Source organism: Aphelocoma coerulescens, chromosome 24, assembly GCF_041296385.1.
Source record: "Aphelocoma coerulescens isolate FSJ_1873_10779 chromosome 24, UR_Acoe_1.0, whole genome shotgun sequence".
Taxonomy (NCBI): domain Eukaryota; kingdom Metazoa; phylum Chordata; class Aves; order Passeriformes; family Corvidae; genus Aphelocoma; species Aphelocoma coerulescens.
Window position 1 is genome coordinate 2,429,853 of NC_091037.1, and position 19,230 is coordinate 2,449,082.

At 49.0% G+C, this 19,230-nt stretch overlaps 1 long non-coding RNA gene across 3 annotated transcripts in view; it reads left to right on the forward strand.

Annotated features, from left to right (window-relative positions):
* The window catches only part of LOC138098336 (uncharacterized), a 122,125-nt gene that overhangs the window by 82,679 nt on the left and 20,216 nt on the right, over positions 1-19,230 (forward strand). For 2 of the 3 annotated variants that reach the window (XR_011146593.1, XR_011146592.1), the window contains exon 2: positions 1,859-1,956. This is a non-coding gene — a long non-coding RNA (uncharacterized lncRNA). Of the gene's footprint in view, positions 1-1,858; positions 1,957-14,183; positions 17,404-19,230 lie in introns of those variants that run through there. The other variant, XR_011146591.1, reaches the window with a different exon arrangement.

A 19,230-nucleotide genomic window follows, 5' to 3' on the forward strand; every position in this document is an offset into this window, starting at 1 on the left:
GTTTAGCTTTGAGATTTTTCTTCTTTTTTCTTTCAGCCTTTTTTTTGGGGGGGGGGAGGGGAGGGATGGGGAAAGAACTAAAGAAAAGGAGAATTATCATCATTTTACCTGTCTTAGCTGCCACTTCCTTATTGAAATCTCGAGAACGAGGATGAAGTGGTGTTTCTGGATCTGTTCTTTCACCTCCCTGCATTTCCGAGTGTGGGTGACAGATCCTCAGGCCTGGCCTCGCTGCAGGCTGATGGCAGATCCCAAATGGGGCCCTGCTTTGCTCAGCAGTCAGGTTTGCTTTCTAGCTGAAAGCTTTGCTCAGGTTTAGATCGGATTTTAGGAGGAAATTCTTTGCTCAGAGGGTGGCGAGGCTCTGGGAAACTGTGGCTGCCCCACCCCTGCAAGGGTCCAAGGCCAGGTTGGAGCAACCTGGAATAGTGGAAGGTGTCCCTGCCCATGGGAAGTGGAATTAGATGGTTTTTAAGGTCCCTTCCACCCCAAACCTCCCCATAATTCTCCATCAGCTCCCAGGCACACATCCCATGTGGAAATAGGTCACTCCCAGACTTGCTTCAGGAGCACAGGAAGGTGCAGAGCGAGCAGGACTGACACTGGGAATGGCTGTGTCTCAGTCCTGGAGCTGAGTGGCTTCCCTCCCCCTCTGGAGGCTGCTGATGAAGCACCAGCCCCTGCAGAGAGAGAGGGATGGTGAAATGGGATTGTGCCTCCCGAGGGAGCAGCAAAAGCAAGGAGGGAGAGGGATAATGGAGATCAGTGTGTGTGTGTGTGAGATCAGGACCCTGTCTGTGCTATCAGAATCGACAGGGGCTTGTCAGGGCGATGGGATCTGGGATCCAGAACTCATCCTGTCAACTTTGCAAAGTGCCCGGGCTCAGGAGTGTTTCTTTGCTCTGCATTTCAGAATTTTTCTCTGACACCTCCTGATTTATTTCCATGAAACGCTGCAGGAGCTGGGATAACTTAGGAATCCAGCTGGGATAACTTGGCAATCCCCCTCCCTTGGGAAGCATCCCAGCTGTTGAATCCCTGCTGGGGAGAGCAGGGACAGGGATCTGTCTGGGGGCTGCTGTGGGGAGCAGGCGAGCGGGACGAAGGAGAAGGAAGTGGCTTCTCCAGCGCAGGCACCATGCTTGTTAACTCCACATCATCCTGCCTTAATTATAATAATTAGGGGCTTGATGAGGATCTGTTGACATAATGTTCCTCAAGGGAGGGTTGTGAGGAGCTTTGCCCAAGCCAAGAAGCTCCAAAATCAGCTGCAAACACAATTTTCTCCATCCAGCATGGTCAGCCATTCCTTCAGTGACCATGGGTAGCCTGGTACCCTGGGCATTCCTGGCTGGAAAAATGCAGCCTCTCACCAGCCTGGCAGCCAAATGTGCATTGAAATATTAATGATGAGGAGGGTGAAGGAAAATTTTGCATCCTCACCCACTGAAATCGTCGCAGCTTCTGTGACTTTGGAGTTTTACTACAGCTCCAGTGAACGCTGCAACTCCCGGCTCCCGATGTAATTCAATCCAAAAGGAACTGACAGGGAGGTGGGGAAAAAAAAGACACAAATCCTTAAATTCCATATAAAAATAGATAAAAGCAACTGGCTTAAAGGATTTGGTTGAGCCTTATTTAAGAACTTTTTTTTTTTAAAGGAGAAGAAAATGAATTTAGCGCACACAAACTTTTTCACCTCGCTCATCAAAGAGTCACAAATTTTCGCTCAGATCCAGATCAGAGCAAGATTATAAAGGTCACAGAGGGGAAATAATCTGGATAGGGGAGGTGGGAAGGAAGGGCAGCTGCACAATGTCCCCAGCACCCTCTAATTATGCTTCCCCCTGCTTGCCAGCTCTCAAACAGAAGGCAACGTTTGAAATAATGCATCCATTAAGATACCTTCAGTGCCTGTCAGATTTGCTATAAGAGGATTCTGCTTATTGCACACTGGTAAGGTTTTTATATTCATAAAATTCCATCGGAGTAAGCCAAAAAAAAAAGAGGGAGGAAGAGGAAAACGTGGCTCTGGAATGGGGCTGGGCTGGCAATTAAAATTCTGCCCTGTGCTGGCAGAGGACACAGGCGTGGCCAGGTTGGCCTGTGCCTCTTTGGAGATTTCTACCGAGCTGGGGCATATCCAGGGGCTGCCAGGTGACAATCTTGAACAAATCTGAGATTCTAAGGGAAGAACACGACGATGTCAGGGATACTTGGGGTGCTGGGGCCTCACTGTGGGGTTTGGAGCCATCCAAGGCAGCGGTGCCAGTTTGGCCAGGAGGGAAAGGGGGATGTAGGGTACTTAAAGCAACGCTCCTGGAATGGTCAGGGATTTGCTTCCTGGCTTTTTTTTTTTTTTTTATTATTATTATTTTTATTTTTTAAGCTCTGCTCTCCCTTTGCCAGGCTCTGGGTGTGCAGAGGAGCTGTGGGCAGGGCTGTGCTCCTGCTCTTTGGTGTGATGATGGGCCAGTTGTCCTTCCTGCCTCTCAGCTTCATCCAGTGCCAGCTCCTCATCCTTCCCTCACCCATCCTTCTTCCATCCCCACAGCTCTGGGGATTATTTTGGCTCTTGCTTGTAGTTTCAGATGCTTCATCTCAAATTCAGTGTTGGGCTCTGGTTTCAAGGGTTCCCCACCCGTCCCTGTGTCCCGTGACCAGGGGCAGGACTCAAGGGAGAATGGAGCTGTGTCAGGGGAGGATTAGGTTGGATATCAGGAAAAGTCTCTTTCCCCAGGGAATGGTCACAGCCCCGAGGCTGTCAGAGCTCCAGGAGGAGCATTTGGACAATGCTCCCAAGCACAGGGTGGGATTTTGGGGTGTCTGCGCAGGGCCAGGAGTTGGATTCCATGATTCTTGTGGGTCCCTCCCACTCAGGATATTCTGATTCTCTGGAGTTGTCCCTATCACAGATGTTCCCCCCGACACCCCGAGATCCTTCAGAGGAAGTTTGTTTGTCTCGTGCAAACCAAAACCCTGAGCGTGCCCTGCAAAGACAAGAAGCTCTAGGGATGAGCAGCATTGTAAAAAGGGGCTGAACGTTTTCTGGGGATCCATGAAATGCCTTTTCCACGTGATTAAATCTGTTCTCCTGCCCCAGAGCTGCACCTCTGTCTCTTTGGACAGAAACCACCTCTCCCTTCTCTTTGCTTTGATTGTTTCAGTCTGGATCTGTCACCAGAGGAGTGCTAGCAGCCTACACAGGCAGCAGTTTTATTTAACACGGTGCCTTTTCCTCCTCACCAGCGTTTTTCATTTAATCTTTCAAAGCCATAATTATCTAATATTAATGTTCTTATCATCACAACACTCACAGGAAGACAGTGGGGCTTTTGTCCACAGAGACAAAGATCTCTGAAATTAATATAATGCTTGTACAGGACTGATTTCAACCTCAGAATTGCCCTCAGCTGGAGGGACCAATCTGGTTAAAAATATCTGCTGCTAATTACCCAAAGAGCCGTAATTCAGCTGGAGGATTGAGTGAAATTGTCCTTCACATGTCACAACCACCTACAAACCCTCTCAGCCCTCATTGTTTTTATGTGGCTCCAAAAACGCGTCGTGGTTTAACCCCAGGCAGAAACCCAGCTCGTCCCCCAGGGTGGGATGGGGGAGAGAAGTGGAGGAGGAGAGGTGAGAAAACTCGTGGGATGAGATAAAGACGTTTAATAGGTACAGCAAAAGCCAGGCAAGCAAAGGAAAACAGGGAATTCGCTCTCCACATTCCATCATCAGGTGTTCAGCCATCCCCAGGGTGGGCTCTGAACATCCCCCGTGTTGTCTTCTTCTTCCTCCAGCTCCGTGTGCTGGGAGAAAATCAACTCCATTCCAGCCAAAACCAGCACAAAAAATTGAGAAATTTGATATTTGCTCCAGGAGGGAAAGGAGAAACTGGGCACTGAGATATGCAGAAGTGGGATCTGTTTTCTTGCAGTGAGGAATTTGCCTCATCCCTGGAAGTGTTCGTGGATAGAGTGTGGAGAATCCTGGTTTTGCGGAAGGGGTCCCTGATCACAGCAGGGGGGTTGGAATGAGATGAACTTTGAGGTCCCTTCCCACCCGAACCATCCTGGGATTTGGGAAAACGGGAAAAGGTCTCACCCACACCTTCCTTCAGAGCTTTGAGAGGAGGTGGTGGCCACATTCGGAGATAATAACGATAATTAAAGGCACAAGGCTTGGGGTTGCGACGCTTCGCATGTGCAGGATGAAGTTGCCTTCCTGGTGCAGATGGATGACAACCACAGAGCTTTAGTCTTGGTCTTGGTCTTGGTTTTGGTTTTAACTGCCCTGTGCTCCAGGGATATCATGAGCTGACACCGGGAAATAGCTGGGGCAGGGAGAGGAGAAAGAAAAGGCTGAGTCCTGCTAAATGCAGCTCCAACGGGTGTTTGGTATCTCCCTCGATGGCTCCATATGGCCCAGCCCACGCAGCCCCGCTGGGAGCTGTGACAGCCCTGGGAATGTGAGGCACGACAGAGGCAGGGGTGGGAGCCAGGGCCTTCCCTCCAGAGCTGCTGCCCTGCAGGGGAACAGGAACACAGAGCCAGGGCCTTCCCTCCAGAGCTGCTGCCCTGCAGGGGAACAGGAACACAGAGCTGCCTTCACGGGGTGTTGCCAGGGTGTCCTGGGCCTCGCTGGACAAAAGGCCCAGTGGTTTAATTCTTATGAGGCCCAGGAGCCCTAAGACAGCCGCCCGCCACGACACGGCCCCCTCAGGCTGCTTGACAGGGAAGTTTGGTGGCCAAGGTGGGAAAGACGTGACAGCCGGCGCCTCTGCAGTGGCCGCCGCGCCCCCTCCCCTGGTCACCGCCCTCCCCTCCCCTGGTCACCGCCCTCCCCTCCCCTGGTCACTGCCCTCCCCTCCCCTGGTCACCGCCCCACTCGGCCATTGCTCACCCTCTCCGCCCAGCTCTCTCCCCGTGGGTTAAGTTGTATAAATCCCCGTCTATGTAACGCCCCGTGTCTGTTCTGTTCTGTTCTTGGATGTTCCGTGATTGCTCCGCCCTGAGCAGTGGGGTAGAAAATCCCCTGCCAGACGCGTTTTCTCGGCGCTTCTCGGCCCTTCTCTGGCGGGCTTCGATAAACCCGTTCCTGTCCCCCTGAGAAGGGTCCCTCGTTGCTTCTTCTCTCCTCGTGCCTTTTCCATCAGTGGCTAAAGCGACCCTTGCCTGGACCCCGCTTAGCCTCCCTCTTTCCCTTGGCACCCGTCCTCTGCTACTGATGCCATGAAGATTTTTGCCTTTTCTTGTTATACCTTTTTTAACAACTTCTGTATTCCCAGTGCTTTTTGCCTCCATTCTTGGACTTGTTTGTCAAGCTGAGAGACTCAACATTTTAGAAGCTTCGTAGCCAGGGATCAGTGTGCCCCAGAGCCCAAGGTCCTCTCCAGAACACATTCTGTAAACCAAGATAGAACCATCCAGGGGAAGGTTCCTTGGGGAGGGGGGCTCACTTGAGCCTCTCATTGGGGAACCTTTGATAGATCTGCTAATTAGTAACACCTATAATGATATACCCAATGTTGGGGGGGGGGGGACACAGAGACTCAGCAGGGTACATCTCGATGCACATGACCTGGACGTGTGCACCTAAGGATCCTTAAAATAAATCCCAAGGTAAAATCCCTTTTCCCCTTCTAACCCTGTCTGACTCTTGATTTTAAGACCAGGAAAAGGCATTACTGCTGTGGCCGGCATGGCTATTGCCCAGTGCCAGGCCCTGAGCTAGCCACCTGGCTCCTGAGCTAGCCACCCAACCCCCGAGCTAGCCACCCAACCCCCGAGATAGCCACCCGGCGGGCACCACGGCAACAGGGATGTGACAAGTCCTCTCTGTTTTGGGGTTGATTCATCAGAAGCCAAACACTTCCTGTAAAACTTCCCCAAATATCCCATAAAAATCCAGAGTGACAAAGCTCCTTCTTTTATTTTTCATCTCCATTCTTTTCTTACGTGGATGAAAGAGGGTTTTACTGGAGGAAAACATCTTTGATGAAAAAAATACCGACTTCTTATGTTCCTTCTTGCACATCATCTCTCTCACCCTCAAGGTCGTGCACCCACCAGAGTCAGTGGATTTGTGTGGGATTAAAGCCAAGGGGAGGGAATTCAGGAGTTTTACCTGGACAGGTGTGGCTGAGCTGCTCAGGTGCTCTATTTTAGGGCTGGGTTTTGCATCACCAGCTCTCCTCTGAACTTCTGCAGCTCTGCTTTGGCTCGTTTTACACCTGTGATTTTTTGGAAGGCTCCACACTGGGAATTTCTCTGCTCCTGACAGCCTTTGCCATGTCCCTCTCCAAGTGCTGCCATCGGGTCCCTGTGCTGATCGTGTGGTGCAGCCAAATCTCCACTTTCTTGCCATCCCCCAGCACAGTAGGGTCAATAATCAAAGTCCTTTATTCTCCTCCCTGACATAGCCCAATCCTGGAAGTAATTGGAAGCTCCCACAGGCCATGGGGAAGTCTGGAATGGCTGCTGGTCCCATTAATTTCCTTCACATGTCATCAAGACAGGTGCAGAACGAGCTTAATTAAGCTCTGAGCTTCAGAAAAATGAAGGAGCTGGGTTTTTGGTGGGTTTTTTTTTTAGGAATCCACTCCCAGCAGCATCTGTGTGATAGGTTTGGAGGGGAGAGAGGAGGGAAATGCTGGATAACTGGAAATGTCTTGCTAAGGACAAGAGGGAAAGAAGTTGAGAGCAGGAATGTCCAAGCCCCTGATGCCTGAAGGTCCCACCCAGGTGACACCACGGCTGCTTTTGGGTTTGCTGCAGAAAGCGGGGGGAAAGCAGTAAAAAATTGCATCCCTGCTGTAGGAGGGAAGGGAGAGATCCCTGACCATCCCAAAATTGCATCAAAAGGTCTGATTTTTGTGGCATTGCATGAGAGAGCTTTGGAAAAAAGAGCAACGCTGAGAGGAAAGTCCAGGAGCGTGCAGATTTTGTGCCTGGAATTGTGGCAGATGAAGATTTGCCTTGCTCTGGGGATCTATAGCTCCAACCCCGGGCTGTAAATGCCCCAGCCTGGTACTTAGGGACTTACTTTTACCTCAGTATATAATCCTAAATGTAACATGATCATGGAAAATTACGCTTTTTGGCCTGAAATGCTCTTTTTAAGGGGATATTTTTGCCTCCCCCTTATTCCTCCCCATCCCCAGCACCAGAGCTGCCTCTACCCGGCATGACTCAGCCACTGAACGAACCAAACATTCCCAAAAAACCCCGCAGTGCACAGAGCTGGAGCTGTTTGATCAATCAGAGGGGAGTGATGTCAGTGAAAAAAGCAGATTTGCTGCAGCACCACGAGCTGCTGGAGCTGCTCTCCCACATCCCAGCTCCGGTGGGAGCAGCTGCTCCTGGCTCTGGGAGTTCAGGAAGAGCCCTGAAGAGCAGCAGCAGCTCTGAACAGCCTGGGCACCACGGGAGAGAGCCGTGGGATGCTTTCAGACGAGCCCTTAATTAATGAGCCCATGCAGAGAAGCAGCGACTCCAAGTGCCCTCCCCAGCACTTTGTCTGAGTCAAATCCCAGGAAACCCTGTGGAAATCCAGCTGCTGGATGCGAATTCCTGTCCTTTGTCAGGGAGTTTGTCAAGGCATTGTTGCCACAAAGTGGTTCTTCAGCGCAGAGATCCTGGGCAGCAGGGAGGGCCTTACCCTGAGGAGCTGCCAGGATGGGATCTGGAACCCAGGAGAATCCCTAAAGCCACAGCCAGCCTTCCCTCATGGAGGGAGGAAGTCTTCCCTCACCCATCCTCAGTCCCATCGTCCAAACTGGAGTTTTTAGATGGGATATTGGGAAGAGATCCTTCCCCGTGAGGGTGGCGAGGCTCCAGAATGGATTTCCCAAAGGATGCCCCACCCCTGGAAGTGTCCAAGGCCAGGTTGGAGCACCCTGGGATAGTGGAAGGTGTCCCTGCCCATGGCAGGGGGTGGAACAAGAAAATCCCTTCCAAGCCAGGCCGTTCCATGACACCAGCAGAGGGATAAATGGATGTTTGTCTTTTCCAGACGAGCTGCTTTAAGGTTTTTTTGGAGATGACATTAGCACAGCCAGTCAGCTGTAACCTCTGGGCAGATCCAAACCCTGCTTGAGCAGCTGGCTGGGAAAAAACAACCACTGAGGTGTTGCTAAATGCTTTTATTTCCTTCCACTCTGCTGTTTGGAGATCCTTGTCAACGAGGAAGGGGAAAAAAGTTTAATTTGCACTAAAACCACATTCAATATCTGGGTCCCGGTACATCTCACCAGCACAGATGTTCCTCTGTTGTTCTTCCTTGAATAACTTTGTGAATTAAATTGGGAATTGGGTGATTCACAGCGTTCAGAGCCTATTTTGGGAGGAAATGAGCAGGACGTGGTGGGGCTGTGTGGGCTGAATTCACACCTTTGTGTGGCTCCTTCCTTCTGTCCCTTTGCTGGATTGCTGCTGCTCATCCCAGCCATCCCAACCCCTCCCCAGGACCCCCCTCACAGACATTCCAGCACTCAGCACCCTCCCGGCGCAGGATTTGCTCGATGAATGGCGAGGTTTTGCCTCACTTTTGCAAAATTCAGCTCCGTTTTTCTGTTTCCTCATTCTCCCAACCCCACAGCGCTGCAGAACCGAGATTTTTCTACTCCCTTTGCTAAAAACAACCCTGTTCCCTTCTTATCTCTGCGAGGTTGAAGGTGTTGTCACAAAGAGGGGGACACCCAGGACACATCTCCTCACACCTCCACCTTTTAACTGGGATGTTCAGGGCACCAGAGGTTTTCCCTTTGGAGTTCATGGCCTGGCAAACCCCTTTGGGAACATTTCCTGCCACTGTGACACCTCCCAGACAGACAACACGATGCCACGGGAACTTTTGGGTGGCCACAGATGCATCAGAGACAGGAAAAGTCACCAGGCACAGACTTTTCCCTTCTCCTGGCCCCAGGGGATGAATTCAGAGTCCTGTTGCTCCAGCCTGGGAGGGACCAGCCCCAATCTCTGCTGGGGGAATCTGTTCTGAGCTGGTTCTGCTCCAGCTCTGCCCTTTCCACATCATGTCTGCCTCAGCAGGGCTTTACATTTTTGTCGTTTTTCAAAGGGTTTTTGTCAGGGACCTCTGTCAAAACCTTTCGAAGGGGCTGTGCATCCTCAGGGCAGGAGAAGGGGAGGGAGAAGCTCAGAAATGAGGGGGGGAAAAGGGAAAAATGGGTGAGTGGGATTCCCAGCTGCAGTTATTTAATTCTAAAGTCAGTCTCTTCCCGTTTCACTGAAGCTTTTGGCCACATTGGCTATTTAGGTTGGGAAAAATATCATGTTTTGTAGTGTAAATATCACATTTTGTAGGTTAAAGGCTGTAGAAAGGAGGAACAGCCCAGCACAAGCGAGGCAAACACACAAAGAATTCCTCTCAGCATTTCAAAGCGGAGAGGAGGAAGGGGAGCTGTGTCCCAAAATATTTGGATTTTCAAAGCAAAATCCCTTTGAGGAGCCCTCCCAGGATGGATTACCCCCTGCAGCCAGCTCTGGTGAGGAGCTGCTCATCCTGCAGATGACTTTTTGCAGGTCTCAGCCCATGTCAGCTCCCCTCAGCTAAAAAAGGACCCAGCAGATGGGTTCATGCATACATTTAGCTCAGACGCGAGGAGGTTTTTATGAGCAGTGATTTAACAGGAGCAGATAAAAAAAAAAAACAAACCCTCGACTGTTTTTAGGTGAAACTTGGTCAGCTTTCAAAATGGAACAGGTTTGCCTCAGCGTTGCTGTTTGTAACCTCTCACGTGATAAATTGCAATTTAAATCATCTCCCAAAGCAACAGCAGCGAGATTATTCCAAAACTGCCAAAGCAGAACACCTCATCATTGTCAATATTCTTTTATCCCCCTCTGGTCAAAATTAGCACAATTTCACAACATCATTTGATTCGGAGTGAATGACATTTTCAAATGGAAAACAGGCCTCATTCAGCTGCTCATTCACTTGATTGGAAATGAATTTTTTAGTGGCAGTTTCACACACTTTGCTTTCTGTGAATACTCTGTGATTGCAGCTTTCTCAGACGTGTGTGTTGGCAACAAGATATTCCAAAAAAGAGTTTCTCCTGATAAATCTTGGCCTAAAGCTTGTCACTTATGGGTGTCTGGGAAGAGTATTTGGAGCAGCTTTGATTCTTGTCTGTGGCATGTTTTAAATCCCTGATTGGATGAGCATAAATCATTTCCTGTATAAATCTTTGTGATTATCAAGCTCAGATTTGGTTTCCCAGCGATGGCTCTGCTTAAAACGGTGTCAAAGACACTTTTTCTAAGCAATCAATTTACTGCAATTCTTTAAAAAGAAACCAAACCAACAGGAATATTCTCTGGACACTTCTTATCTCAAGAGCTTTTATCCATTTCCTTTCATTGCCTGCATTTGTTTGTTACTTGTCCCAGTCGTGCTTAATTCCAGTTGAGATCACAGGGCCTTTTGAGCAGCATTTATCTCCCCACGTGAACACAACATTTCCAGCATAAAAGGAGCCTCATCTGGGGAGCCTGTTCTGCTACTAAATAGCACTGGAGGAATTAGATTTAGGTGGGATATTGGGAAGAAATATTTCAGTAGAAGGGTGGGGAGGCCCTGGCACAGGTTGCCAAGAGAAGCTGTGGCTGCTCCATCCCTGGAAGTGTCCAAGGGCAGGTTGGAGCAACCTGGAATAGTGGAAGGGCTGAAACTGGATGAAATTTTAAGTTTCTTCCAGCCCCACACCATCCCATGATTCTATGAAGCAATATTGGCTGTTTTTGTAGTGGATGTGTTGGGGAATGCTCACCTGACAACCCAAACTGAGGCTGGGTCTTGCTGGTACTGAACTTGAAAAAGGCAAAAATGCTTTAAATGGTCTTTAATTGGGCTTCAGTTTATTGTAATTACTCATTCTTTTCTGGCAGAGGTTCTTTTAGCTGTAAGGCTGGATCTTTTCATGCAAGAGCTGACTTGAGGATATTCTCTACCTTTGGTGGATGCCTTGTTCCTATTTCCAAGTATTAAATCCAATTTTCTCTTTCTCTTCCCTGTCCACATCCATAAATCCTTAATGATAAGAGATTTATGGAACCAATTTGAAGTGGTTTGGGGCTTTGGGGTTTTTTTTGGTAGGGCTGTTCTTGTCACACAAACTCCAAACAGAATTCCAAGTGCTCCCTGTTCTCTTGTGCTGCTCCCAGTGGGGTTTTGTTTCAGAATAAAATAAAACTTCTAATTGAAACTAAAACATCCTGTTCTGGATGCACATCCCAGGCTGGATGGACCCCCTGAAGGAATTTATCCCAAATTTCCCCATTCCCATTGAAGTCAATGGGGTTATTCCAGATTTTTGATAAGATAATTGGCGTTCAAGCCTGGGGATCTTCCCAGAGAAAACAACCACAGGAGGATCCAGCCACTGGTCTACCAGAACAATCTATTTATTCCCAAAAGAAATGGCTCCAGATGATGGACAGGAGGTCACCAGTGGGTAACTGGAAGTGTTTCCTCCTGGGGAAAACACCTCGCAGGGAAAACATTTCTTCTCCCTAACATCAGGATTGATATCCTCCCCAAAAAAGTAGGAATAAAAGCAGTTTACTGAGCTCTCCCTTTTATAGCTAAGTCATTTTTTCCTTGAGGCTTAGTGCTAATTGGCGCAGCATTTAATTGTCTTGTATTTTTATTTGCAATTCATTTTTCCCAAGGATCGATGCAGTAATTCAGATAAAAGATTGGGAGCCACAGAGAATTTATCATTATGTATCGATTCCCGTGGCATCAGCAAATGAAACTCTTGTCCACACCACGAAAACATAAAGCAAAGTGGGATAAATGAAGAGTGGGAATTGCAGGGTGGATTTAAGGAGCAGTTGCTACAGTTTTGTGTGGCCTTTCTGATCCAAACAGGGAAGTGAGCAATCAGCTCTTGGCGTGCCCTCAAAAGGCCTCGGAGAGCAGCAAAACAGAGCTTGGAGGGCCATTCATGGCTCTTAATCACCCAGCCACGGGCAGGACTATAAATACAGGGTGTGAAAATCTTGGATTTGATCCATGGGTGGTTATTAGATCCCAGGGGCCACCAGCAGCCTGCTTTGGTCACTAATTACACACGAGCTGATTGCATCAATCAGCTCCCTGTGCACCCAGCTGAGGCCAGTTTGGAGCTCTTCACGTGGAGAAGGGGAGAAGAAAAGGGAAATATTTCCCTGGGATTGTTGGGCTGAGCTTGGCCCGCTCAGCTCCTGTTCCATCTGGGATTCCGTAGGCCTGGAACGTGCCAGGAATGTGGCACCTCCCCAGGACCCTGCCCTGCTCACGCCAACCAATCCGTGCTGGGTCAAAAACCTTGAATCAGAGCTTGCACAGGTGCCTGAGATCTGCTCCAGTGTTCCAGGAATTCCTCTGGAATCAGAGTCATTTCCTGCATGGAGCCAAAAGGGAATAATGTCACCTGTCCCCTCCCCAGTGCCCACTGATGTGTGAGCAAGCCCAGGCTCCCAGGCTTTTGTAGAACATAGATTTTATAGAATTTATATTTTATAGACTCTGTCTGTGTAGAATATATAGCGTATACACAAATATAAATATAAAATATACAAATATAAACACATAGATATATTCTCTACACAGAATATATGTATTATAAATACACAGTGCAGAAACCTGATTTTACTTTCACTTTAATCTTGGAGCAACTAAGAATGTGATCTTACTGCCACAAGCCACCAGCAAAACCCTGCTCGTGTCATCCAGAGTCTCCAGGAGGCTTTGTTTCCTGGTGATCCCATAATGTCTTGTTCCCTGAATCCACTACACAAGGGTCTTTTCCTTATCAATTTTGGGGTCTCAAAGCTTCTCCCTCAGCCTCCTGCCCCAGTCCTGGAACTGGATTCTGAAATATTTTAAGGTCCGTTGCGTTGCTCCCCTGTTGAAACCTCCGTGACAGAATTATGATGTTGTGATTTTGAAAGAAAATTGGAAATTCCCTCTGGGATTCCAGCCTGAGGAAAGTGAGCAAAACGGATCAAGGATATGCAAAAAATGTTCTAAGTCACAGAAAGAGCAGGAAAATTGTTGGGCAATCCCATGAATCTCGCATTTATTAGCAGTCACTTGTCAGGATGCAGCGTGAAACCAGTGGCACTTGCATATCTGCGGTTATTAAGGAATGATTAAGGAATTTAGGGATTCCTGCAGCTCCGCCTGCCTTGACCTTGACTTCCCTCCTTGCTCCTCGCCTGCTGTGCTCCCGAGCCGGCAGCACCGCGGGATGCAGAGGGAGGGAAGGGGGAATTGGTCCCTGGAGTGATGGAGGAGCCGGGAAAATCTGGGAGCTGTGCTGGATGCGGGGCTGGGCACGGCGGGGAGGGCGGCAGCCGCCTGCACGTCTCGAGTTTCGGGGTTAACAGCGGCATTGAAATATTTAGAAAGCAAAGGTCATCGAAGGGAAATGTTGCAGAGCCCCTGCCAGCACAAATCCCAGCGCGGCTCCCGCAGGGTGGGACGGGTTCCTCCGGAGGTGGCAGGGGCTCTGCAGGAGCCTCGGCTGCTGCTCCCCCCGCCTGCCTGTGCCCTGCCGGAGCTCACTTGGCATCTGCCAGGGAGCCCTGGCACAGGGGAGAGGTCTCCATCCCTTTCTGAATCCTGGGAAAGGCTTCCCTGCCCATCCCTCCTTTACCATCCCAGAGGAATGAGAGATTTAGGGGCATCACCCGCTCTCCTGTCACCAAAAAGCTGAAGGTGGAGAGGTTTTGTGAATCACCAAGGATGCCCCAGGACCCACATCCCCTTCTCATCCCCTCAGTCCTCATAGCTCTGTGTGAAGTCAGCTGTTCCTGCTTCCATACCCAGGACATCCTCTCGGATTCCTCAGGAGCTCCCATGAAGGATTTGCGAGAGCCCCTCAGTCATTAGGAACTTCTTCCTTAGTTGTTCACGTGTCCTCTCCCTTTGTCACAAGCAGCTAAAGTGCTAAAGCAGCCTTGAAATGTGGAGTAGCCCCCAAAGTGCACTCCGAGCTCTGATGAGGCAGGGAATTAAAAAAAAAAAGAGAGAGAAAGAAGAGGGGGGAGAAATCGGAATCCAGAGATTTGGGGCTCATTTATAGCCCAGCACCACTGGAGCTGCTGATGTTGTAATAATGGGACTGCTGCTGTGAGATAATTATTTCACTTTTTGTTTCGGAGCTTCAGGTGCAGTCAATCCCTGTGGTGCTGAGCGGAATAAGGACTCTGGAGAAGGATGGTCCTTTCCCTCAGACAGTTGAAATTAAATGTGCCAGGAGACAGAGAGTGAGCACAGACAGAGACGAGGCGAGGAGCTGGGGTAGTTTATCATGATGGGCCACAGATGCAGCTCCAGGAAAAGCTGCTGCTTCACTGGTTTCTTCTGCAAAGGTGTTTTCAGGACAGCCGTGAAGGGAAACAAGGATTTGGCTTCGTGCACACTTGCAGGGTGCTTCTCTGGACTCTAAGAAAGCTCCAAAACACCCCACAAATGATAAAATAAAGCATCGGAGGGCTTGGCAGCGCTGCGTCTTTGGAAGAGACATCAGTAACTCGGCAGCCAAGAGGTAAAGGGAGGATAGGAAATGAGTAAACCAAAACAGCTGCTCCTGTCAGCTCGGCTGGGGGACCAACTTCACACCAACACTCGGTTTTCATCTGTAATTAAAACTGCAGTGAAAACAGGGCTCCTGGAAGGGGATCCTCACAGCCCCTCTGGAACCTGCAGATCCAGTGCTGCTCAACCTCTGCCAGGGTTCCAGCAGCACAGAAATAAATGAGAAACAACATCTTTGTTTTCCCAGCCCCCAGGGCAGGGATCTGGGTGGACACAGGGGCACGGAACCCGGAGCAGGCAGCTGCTGGCATGAGCAGGGTGCAGGTGGAGGTGATGCCTGCAGAGCAGAGCTGTCCTGGGAGGGCTGCTGGGCTCACCTGGCGTGAGATCAAATCCGGCCAGGGCTCATTTAGGTGCTCCCAAGGTCCTCTCCATGGCAGAGGCGCTGCTGTGGGCACCTCCACTGGCACAGCTGAGCCTTGTCCTTTATTTTTGATGCTTTTTGAGGAGAAAACCCAATTCTCCTGCTCTCCTCATGAGCTCTCCCTGTCTCTGCACCGTTTCAGTCCAACCCTTCTTAAAAGTGGTATGGAATTCCTCACATCATCCTTCGCTGATAGATTCAGGGAGGTGAGGGGACTGCACCAGTCCCCCAAGAGCATCCAGAGCTCTCCCAGCCCATCAGTGGCTCATAAAATCCCCAAATCCAGGGTTCCTTTCACCTGCCTGAAGCCCTGTGATCACTGCCAGAGATGTAAAGCGGTCTCCAGGCCAGGGAAGGGGGTGAAAGGAAAGAAAATACGAGATCTAGAGGAAGCTGGTGTGTTCAGTAACCTTCAGAGTTTGTTCCTGAACAATTCTTGCTGTTACCCAGATGGGCCCCGTTCCAAGTGGATGTTCGTGTAACTCCTGAGGGGCATTAGCAGCCCTAGATCAGCATTTTAATCTTCCTTCAATTCCTATTTTCTTGTATGGCCTCTGGGGAGCATCTCGGAGCTTTTAGAGCAGTAATGGGAGATTTGAAGTGAAATTAAGGGGGCTGCTGGTGCAGAGGAGGAGATGCTGACCTCCAAAAAACAGGACTTTCCCCAAAGTTTGCTCAGCTGCTCCCAGAGCCGTGATTGCTCTGGAAGAACCTGCCTGGCAACCCAAAATGCAGACACAGCTCGATTGGAGACAAATCCCCCCCTCCCTGCCAGCTCCTCGTTCTGCAGAAAGAAAACCTCCCCGCCTTCAAAGCAAAGCCCAGGTTTTCCCAAATTGGCAGGAAATGACTCATCCCACAAATATAGACTCAGAAATATCCCAGTTCTCATGCAGGTATGGCCGTGGGAGCAGTAGAAAAAGATCACTTAATTAGGGTTTTGTGGGGAAGTGTTTTGGAGGTCTCAGGTGCTCTGCTTGTCCTGTGTTGGTTTTGAGCCTCTTCAAGAGCAGAGATTCAAGTGAAGTGATTCTGGTTTGTGATTTCCATGTGGAAAGGACTTCCTGGGACAGGAAAATTGTTGCCCACACCATCCAGCCCAGTAGCAGCTCTCTTGCCAGAGTGGCACAGGCAATTAGGTAATTAGACAGGCAATATCCAGGTAATTAGACAGGTAATTAGGCAGCCAAACCCTGACTGACAGGAAACTTGGGTACCCCTTACTTGGGTCATAACTTCAGGATGTGTTTCCAACTGCCTGGAGAGGAGAGATTTTAGCCAAGGTCTCTCTCTCTACTCTTTAGGCTCAACTAAAAACTGTTTTTCCTTGGTAATGCCCAAGAATTCTGTTCCATTTCTATTTTTCATGGGGGTAAACAGATAGGGAACGACAGAAGAACAAAACAAATCCAGAAATAATCCCTGCCCTTGTTTTTGTTCCGTCACTGGCTGCCTTTGGCCGGGCTGCTTAACCGTGGCTGACATCCTCTCGTGGGCCCAATCATATTGATTCCACTGATTCAGTTCTGGAGGATCTGCTCCAATTCCTGGGAAAACAGAAGCAAAATGAAGCTCTGCCGGACCAGGGGTAGCTGAATAGTTTGGGGATGTTTTCCTACAGAAACCCCTCAGGGCTGCTGGTTTGGGATTTTCTCTGGGGGAGAGAAGGAAGCAGAGAAACATCAAGGAAACATCAAGGAAACATCAAGGAAACATCAAGGAAATATCAAGCTCTGTGCAAACTGATTCCCATCCCTTTGCCCCCTTTCCTGCATCCCTGCTGGGTGTAAATTCCAGCACATCCTCATCCCCCCCTGGAGCTCCCATTCCACAGGGAATTCTCTCCTCAGCGTTGGAAAATGCCTCAGGAGGAAGGAAGAAGGCAGGGAAGGATTTGCTGACACAGGACCTGGGGGGTGATGTTGGGTTTTGGTTTTTTTTTGCTCTTCCTCAACTCAGCTGTGGTAGTTTCTATCAAGGATGTTTGGGTTGAATTTTCCTGATGTATTCATCTCAGATTTGGGGGGATTTGTATGGTTTTGGTCTCTGCGTTGAGCTGGATGACCTGAAGGACAATCAGAGCTGTCCCAACACCAAAAAAAAAAAAAAAAATCCCAAATAAATAAGCACAGCTCAGTCCCCTCTTCCCCATTTGGTGTCTCCCGTTTTGGGGATGTGTCAGACACTGAGCTCATCCTTGCAAGCGCTGTAGAGGAGTTGTTCAACTCACCATGTGTAGATGCATTAAAAAAGCTTGATGTGTTTGTCTGGTGGGAGGAAATGCTTTCACTTAGGAGGTTCCAAGGAAAACTTAGTCCACTTTTCCCTACCGAAAAAAAGATGATTTCATCAGATTTCCTTGAGTTCTTTTTTTTTTTTTTTTTTTTCTTTCTTTTTATTTATTTTTGGCTTTTCTTAAAGCTTCACCTCCATGAATCGTGTGTTTATCTTTAAAATCAAAAAGAAAAACTCCCTGGCTCGCCCTGCCTTGCGCTGCCATTAAAAATTCTAAAAGCTGTGTAGCCTTAGAGAATAGCCTTTCCAAAGACATGAAAAAGAATCGGTGATTTATTTATTATTTATAGAGCTCATTATATTTTAACTCCAGGGGGTGGCAAATATAGGAGAGACTCCTTCAAACAACTTGTGGGCCCTCCAGTGGTGCTCTCCATGGTTTCTGTGCTGGAGAAGGGAGGGAAAAGCAGTCCCAGAGGAAAAGTGAAGTGAGGACAGGTAGGGTGGGCAGTTTCAGGGAGATTTGATGGACTGGGATAAGGAATAGCAGGGCCAGTTTGGCCAGGAGAGCTGGGAATTATCTGGAATGGGATTCAGAAAGTTGGGAGCTGGCACAGGATCACCCCAGCAGTGCGTGAAGGATTGGAGGAAGGAAATATTTTCCTTGATAGTGCTGGGAAATACCGAGAATTTCCAGCTCCTCTCCCCTCATCGTGCTCCTGCATCCCTGCTCCATTAAACTCCCTCAGGAAGGAACCTGCCAATGAGTCTCAGGTAGCAAATGAGCCCTGGCAGAGGAGCTGACAGCATGGGAGAGGCAGAAAAACGGCCTCAAAATCTGAGGCTTTGTGAGCAGGGGAATTGTTTGGGAGTGCACTTGGATTTCTGGTGTTTTCCCCATCCCACTGGGTTCGGTCACTGGTGTTTGCTGGGGGACAGACAGGGAGAAAGAATGGACAAAAGGAGATTTGTGATGACAGAACCTTTAAAATCCAGCTTTTTATTTTTGCTGATTGTGACTCCCTATCATAACTCTGGTTAAACTTTTCCCAAATCCTGCTCGTTAGCATGATTTGGGTGGATTTATTCTGCGTCTCAGCACCATCCCTGATTATTTATGGGAGCTAATGACCGATCACAATCAACTTTGATGGGAGAAGGAGAAAAATACCCCCTCCCTTTGCCATAATTCATAATGCAGGTGAGTTTGGGGGTGCAAATAAATGCAAGTAGGTCATAAAACACCCTGAGGCAGGGGGAGAATCTTTGTGCTCTGCCACCAGGTGTAACTCCAGCAGACTTCACGGAATGGCACCGACTTGCTGCAAGTCCTTTATCTTTAATCTGGTTTTATTCCTGCTGATTAGAGCTTTCCTAATATGGGGGGGCTGCTAATTTGTGTAGATTTATGCACCCTGGCAATGTCTATGGGAGTGCACACCAGGAAAAAGGGGGAAATGGTGTCGTTGTCAGAGATGTCCAGAGCGAGGGGAGCCTTGGGAGAGGCTTTGCCTTGGGAAGCAGCTCTGCCTCCAAGCTAAATTCCCTAATTCTCTACACAAGGAACCATCTTAACCTCAAAAGGGAGAAAATCAGTGAAACCTTGAATTGTGATGATATTCCAAGAGGTTTTTGCTGTTCAAATTCCATGGTGAGGGGAGAGAGCCAGCTCCTCCTGGAAGCTCAGCAAAGCACACCCCCAAATCCCAAATCCCACCCCACAGGACATGGGGATGATTGTCCCAGCAGCAGCAGCAGGCCTGTGCAGCCTTTCCTGATCCTAACTTTGGTTTCCCCATGGAAACTCACTCTGTGTCCTCAGCAGCTCCCGGATTTTTTCTCCTTCGGGAAAAACAAGGATTCACATCTTGTTTGTCACTGTTGTCTTGTTGCTGCTGCTGACCCGGGGATAAGGATCTGGCACTGAACATTTTATCAGCTGTAGTAAATGTTCCTTCGTTATTAATTCCATTTGGGATCAATAATTAATGCTGCTGTCTCCTTTACAATCCCCCTCG